The sequence below is a fragment of the Colobus angolensis genome, unplaced genomic scaffold, assembly GCF_000951035.1.
Source record: "Colobus angolensis palliatus isolate OR3802 unplaced genomic scaffold, Cang.pa_1.0 Scaffold127, whole genome shotgun sequence".
Lineage (NCBI taxonomy): Eukaryota > Metazoa > Chordata > Mammalia > Primates > Cercopithecidae > Colobus > Colobus angolensis.
The window spans coordinates 10612702-10619069 of record NW_012113919.1 but is presented as its reverse complement, the minus strand read 5'-3'; the positions used below and the strand labels follow the sequence as shown (position 1 = coordinate 10619069).

Here is a 6368-nt window from a genome sequence, read left to right as displayed (position 1 = left end):
CCTATCCTTTATTAAATTTGGAACTATGTAGTTCATATTTTTTCACCTATGCCATATCTTACAGGCTGTAAATTTTTTCATATTGTGCCTTTATTGTTACTTGTTTACCAAAAATATGTTAATGAAACCTGGACATCAACTTATTTAGCACATCATTGATTACTGAGTTCTGAACTCTGTTAGCTTACTGTAAATACATTTATTTATTTATTTAGAGTCAAGGTCTTGCTCTGTTGCCCAGGCTAGAGTGCAATGGCACAATCATAGCTTGCCATAAATATATATTAACACTTTTGATATTTTTTATTCTTAAGGCTTGCATTATGCTGTGATTGTAGCCTACCTTTGATCAATCAAGGCTCCCTGATAATTACAGCATTTTTTTCACTTCATGTTTTTTACTTTGGATGCAAACATATAAAAATATAGTGTCAAAAAACCATAGATTCAGAAAGCAGTCTTCAAGAGCAACCACTTGTTTATATTACTCAATCTCTACAAAGACATACTAGGGAGAAACCAATTCCTTATTCACTCATGTTGTTGGTTGAATTCAATTTCTTGTGGTTGTACGACTGAAGTGCTGATTTGCTTTCTGACTGTCAACTTAGGGTTGTTTCAGCTTTTAGAAGTCACCTTATTCCTTGGCTCATGGCCCCCTTGCTTTACCCTAAAACCTGGCATAGCAGATCAAGACCCTTTCAAGTTTTAAATTCCCCATTTTTTCCCTCTGCTGCCCAATCTCTGGTTGACTGTTACTCCTTCCTCATTCACTTTTAAGGACCATGTAATTATATTTAGCCCATCCGTATAATTCAAAATAATCTTCCAGCTTTAACATCCATAACTTTATTTCCACCTGTGAAGTCCCTTTTGCCAAGTAACATAATCAAGACCAGGAATCGCACCTTAAGTGTGGAGATTAGATTTTTTTTGTGCAGGAGGGTATTATTCTGCCTATCACAGAAAGCCCTTTTGTGAGGAATCTTCCCAGTGTGCCATATAATTCAGATTTCTCTCTTCTGGCTGCTGAGATAATGAACTGTTTTCAATTCTCGAAAGTGTTTTACCTAATGAATTCTGATGATTTTTTTTCCACCCTTCAGTAGCTTCCTCTCACACACACGCGGTGGAGAACCCAGACAAGAGCTCACAACACCAAAGTGAATATATCTGGAGATTTCTGTGCAGCATCTCCTCACAGTAGTTCATCCTGTAAATTTTAATCACCTTTACCTCTCTGAATTCTGATCTGTGTTTCCTAATTCATCCAGAAGGCTGGGCTGTATTTCACTTCCTACTTCTACATTGCATCCAAGGAAATATCTCACCTGATCTGTTTTCCTTTCTTCAGAGACTACAGTCTTATGCTGTTTATTGCCCAGTACCTAAAACCAATGTTTCATACATTTAGCCTAGTTTTATAATTTTTTAAAATAGCTTGCATACAATTTTTATAAAAGTTAATCTTTATGAGCAGAAACTGAAATCATTCAGTATATGTTCAGAGGATTTTTCTTATAGCAGTTTACATACTACATATCCTCTAATATAATAATGAATTGATCAGTTTGAGAATGTGCTTTTTGTTAGCATGAATTTTTTTTATCCATTATAAAATCTAGTTTATTGAGTAGTAGTTTGGGACTGGGGGAAAATAATACTGTAGCAAATATAGCTCCCAGTTTGAATGGAGTTCTTCTGTATTTTTATAAGAATAGGTGATAAGAATGTCAATGCTCAGGATATCAAAGATCTGCAATACCAGTGAGGAAAAAATAAAAAGCCATTACTGCTTGAAGTAAAGGCAATGTTTGCTCAAATAATGGATTTGCACAGTGATGTTTAGGCTTTAAACTGTGTATTTACAGCTTTGAAAATTCTAATTGAAATTCTCCTAGAAAAAAGTAAATACTGTGAGTTTGAAGTTATCTTGTACCTAACCCCTAAGCACTACTCATTTTCTATTAGTGAAACATTTTAATAAATAATTTTTGGTAATGTATGCAATTCCAGGAGAAACATTTTCTTTTATAGATTAATAGACTGTATTTCAATAAGGACACATTTATCTTTTATAAAAACTGACACTGTTATGCTCTGGATGGATTCTGGACAGACAGGTATGGATAACCTTGATGGAAAATATAATTGAACATTCATTTACACCTTCTTCCTAAGCACTGAAACACAGAAGGGCTGTTACAGATGTTCTTCATAATGTAAGGAATAAAGCTAGCCACCATTTATCATATCAAGTTGGTTCTGTCTGTATCATTCACAAAATGAGACTGCTTCACCTAACACAATTCTTTTCAACATTGTTTATATATTCGAACCACCTGCAAAACTTGAGACAATACCTCAGAAAAAAATGTAAATGAATAAATAGAAACTTCCTGAATGATGTTATTATATGCCCAGTGTTAAACACTTCTTAGATAAAAAGGAACTAGAATTAGACAAATAACCAAGTAAATTAGTGTCTAAAAGCCTAAATATTGATTAATATGATTAAGCCACACATAGCTGGGATACCTTGCTTCCTAGACTTTGTGGCTTTGTTTAAAGAATCAATAGATTTTTTTTCCAGGTGTAATGAAGTCTATCTGGCTATATTTTCTCTTACCCTTTTATAATTTAATGAGTGAATATATACTTGACTTCCTTTAAATGAGCATCTGCTATCTATCTATCCATCTATGTGTGTGTGTGTATATATTTCCTTTTCATTAAAAGATACCATATTTTCTGAATGGTTTTTATAATATTGCATTATTCCTGGACACAAAATTACTTTTCTTAAGATTTAATTTTAATGGGGATAAAAAGGACAAACAAACCAATTGCCAGTATAAAGGAGGTAAAGTTGTATTTTTCATTCTAAATATATGGATAAAATGTCTACCTCTTCTTTTCTACCATTACAGAATAACTAAATTATTTTGCAGTCAATTCATTCTCCGAAAGAGCCCCGTGACAACAGTTCTCTGCTCTCCATACCTCACTGCTGCTGACAAAATCCTTCTATCCAATTATTTCCTATTTAATGAACACATTTGTTCTTCCTCAGAGTATGAAATTCAGTGAATACCAACCAGAAAACAGCTAAAAGAATACAAGGACGGAAGTGTTTTGACAAGAATAAACTTCCCTCATGCTTCTGGTGCTGTAGACCTGAACGATGCCTGGGAGTCAGTACTGGTGCTTCTGAACTACTTCTTATAAACAGGAAGGAAATGGTTATAATGGGGGTTTACAGAGGAGCTTGCTAAAACTGAGTTAGCCTGTGGCACTACAAGTTATTATAATAGGCAATGACTTTCAGAAAAGGCTTTCAACTTAGAGAAAATGGGCAGCACAGAACAACCACTGGTCAGAAAGTAGTTTGGATTGTTCTAACTTCACAGTTCAGAAAACCCAAGGAGGAGGCTCTAGCTTCATTCTGCATGAAATGAGTATTATATTTTTGATTATTAGAGATCTAGAAGATATTGAGCCGGGCGCGGTGGCTCAAGCCTGTAATCCCAGCACTTTGGGAGGCCGAGACGGGCGGATCACAAGGTCAGGAGATGGAAACCATCCTGGCTAACCCGGTGAAACCCCGTCTCTACTAAAAAATACAAAACACTAGCCGGGCGAGGTGGTGGGCGCCTGTAGTCCCAGCTACTCGGGAGGCTGAGACAGGAGAATGGCGTGAACCCGAAAGGCGGAGTTTGCAGTGAGCTGAGATCCGGCCACTGCACTCCAGTTTGGGCGACAGAGCCAGACTCCGTCTCAAATAAATAAATAGATAGATAGATAGATAGATAGATAGATAGATAGATAGATAGATAGATAGATAGATATTGAAAAGGGGCATGAAAATGGGAATGTTTTCCTCCCTTGTCCCACCACATAAAAACAGCCCATTGGAGCCTTGGTTGGTCTCAGTGGTCTAAATCTGGAAGTAACCTCCCCTGAATTGGCTAGGGCTGCTTACCTCGCTAATCTAACAGTCATATTCTGTGTGGGAGGGTGGACTTTTGTCCTGCCTATGGTGTCTGCCTTACCACCGGTCTGTGTCAGAACCTGCTGGGCACCAGGTTTCAGCCCATTGCAGGGACGTCTCTTTTTCTCACATAATCTTATCATAAACCATAACAGTGCTGATAACTAGTAAATAGAGTTTTGCTCGCGGGTGTCTAATTTTTTCATGCACATATTTCCTGTTTCTCTTCTATCTTAGAAAATTTGGGAATAAGGTAATAAGAAACAAAAGAATATATGTTTCCAAAAATATATGCATCTATATTGAGTTGCAACAAAATGTTTGTGATTACAATAAAACAATGATCATCACACAGATGTACATCTTGTAAATAATTATTAATTCTTATAGCAATGCTAACATCTCTTAAAAAAACTGATTTTTTTATTGTGGAAAGTAATGAGATCTATTACTTGATTTTTACACATATATTAAAAATACATTGTACTATCTAAACTGATTGTACTTTGACACCTTTAAAAATATATGACAAAACATGGTCCTATTAATTAATTTTTTTAAAACCCTGGAAATAAGAGCTGAGGACAATAGAAGACTCACAGCTGCATCTCTGAGCGCTAAGCTCTTAGGGTTGAAAATACTTGATATCTGTAAGTCATAAAAAATTAAAAGTCTTATCATTCAAACACTGAATATCTACAATTCAACTGGCACAAAGACCAACCGGCAACATAAAACCATTGTCAAATACTGCTTAGTGTGTACAAAAAAACTAGAGAAAAAAATTATAAAGAATAAAAATGAAAATATTTCTATAAAATATCTATCTTTGGGAAATGTATTTTGTCCTCTGTGTTATCAAAACCTGGCTGCATTTGCCTGTAGCAATTGAAAGTTGTGCTGCCTCAACCCCACACAGGTGAGGATTATGAAGTCATATTTAGTAAAAATCAATTTTAAATGTATAGGTATTTCCCAACAGAGTGTAGAATTAATCTTCTCTTTGTATTTTAGAGAGCTAAATTTGAAGCCCATTCTATTTTTTGACAGGAAATATACCTTCTATTTTTACCCATAAGCTCAGAATTATGAGTTTACTTGCCAATAGAAAGAGGGAAGTGCAGAGACACCGAAGGACAAAAGTCCCATTCTGCAAAAATGCAGAACACATAACTATGAATGTAAGAAATGGGCAGAAAGTCAAAATCCACACTTCACAAAACAGAATGATCTAAAATAAGAAAGGGGGATGCAGACGTGGGCAGGGTGTGAGAACTGCTTTCAAAACTACTCCTAATTAAATTGATCAAAGCTGGTTTTCTAAAGCATTTCTCATGAGGATATGCTGGATGCTTCAAAAATAAATGGTGATTTCATCTATTTATCTTATGATTCTTCATAATAGAATCCACCGCATAACCCAGTATGTCCACGTTAACATTTTAATTATGTAATTGTGATGGTATTTGCTATGAGCATGCATGTCAGAATGAAAGAATAACAAGCTGCTCAGTAACTTGACCTTTTGGTCTAGTCTGGCTTTGTGGCTGAAAGTCTATGTGGCACTGATAGTGTCTCATGCAGAATAATGACAAAATAATGGCCGGGGCATGCAACTACAACCTATAGGGAGTTAATCATGACCATTAATCTCCACCAGATTCTTCTATTATTTGAGGACTAGGGCATTGACAGAAAGATATTTCATTTTGTTTACTTAATATAAATGAATCTTAAATAAGCTTCTCATCTTCTTGATGGCCTTGGAGAAGAAAAATATTGCATGTTAGCTAATTTGAAGGTGCATATTGTGTGAAACTGATAATCACATCTATTGTGGAATATTGGACTTTTGAATTGAGGTGGCCTCATTTTCAGATTCAGTGGATATATATCCACATAGCCAACTTTTTTTTTGTTTTGGTGGCCCAGGCTGGAGTGCAGTGTCACGATCTCGGCTCACTGCAACATCTGCCTCCCGGGTTCAAGCGATTCTCCTGCCTCATCCTCCCAAGTAGCTGGGATTACAGGCACCTGCCACTACATTCTGCTAATTTTTGTATTTTTAGCAGAGATGGGATTTCACCTTGTTGGCCAGGCTGGTCTCTAACTCCTAACTTCAAGTAATTCGCTCACTTCGGTCCCTGAAAGTGTTTGTACTACAGGTGTGAGCAACCACGCACACACCTTCTTATAATCAGTGTCCTGTCACGGGGATAGGAAAGCAAATTCGTGGGAAATAAACTTTCTTTTTTTAAATTTTTTTTATTATACTTTAAGTTCTAGGGTACATGTGCACAATGTGCAGGTTTGTTACATATGTATACATGTGCCATGTTGGTGTGCTACACCCATCAACTCGTCATTTACATTAAGT

General features: G+C 36.0%; 1 long non-coding RNA gene across 1 annotated transcript in view; it reads right to left on the bottom strand.

The window, feature by feature from the left end:
• Positions 1-5919: 5919 nt before the first annotated feature.
• LOC105505591 overlaps positions 5920-6368 on the bottom strand; it is a 24699-nt gene continuing 24250 nt past the window's right edge. Inside the window, exon 3 of the long non-coding RNA XR_001000777.1 lies at positions 5920-6031. This is a non-coding gene — a long non-coding RNA (uncharacterized LOC105505591). The remainder of the gene's footprint in view (positions 6032-6368) is intronic.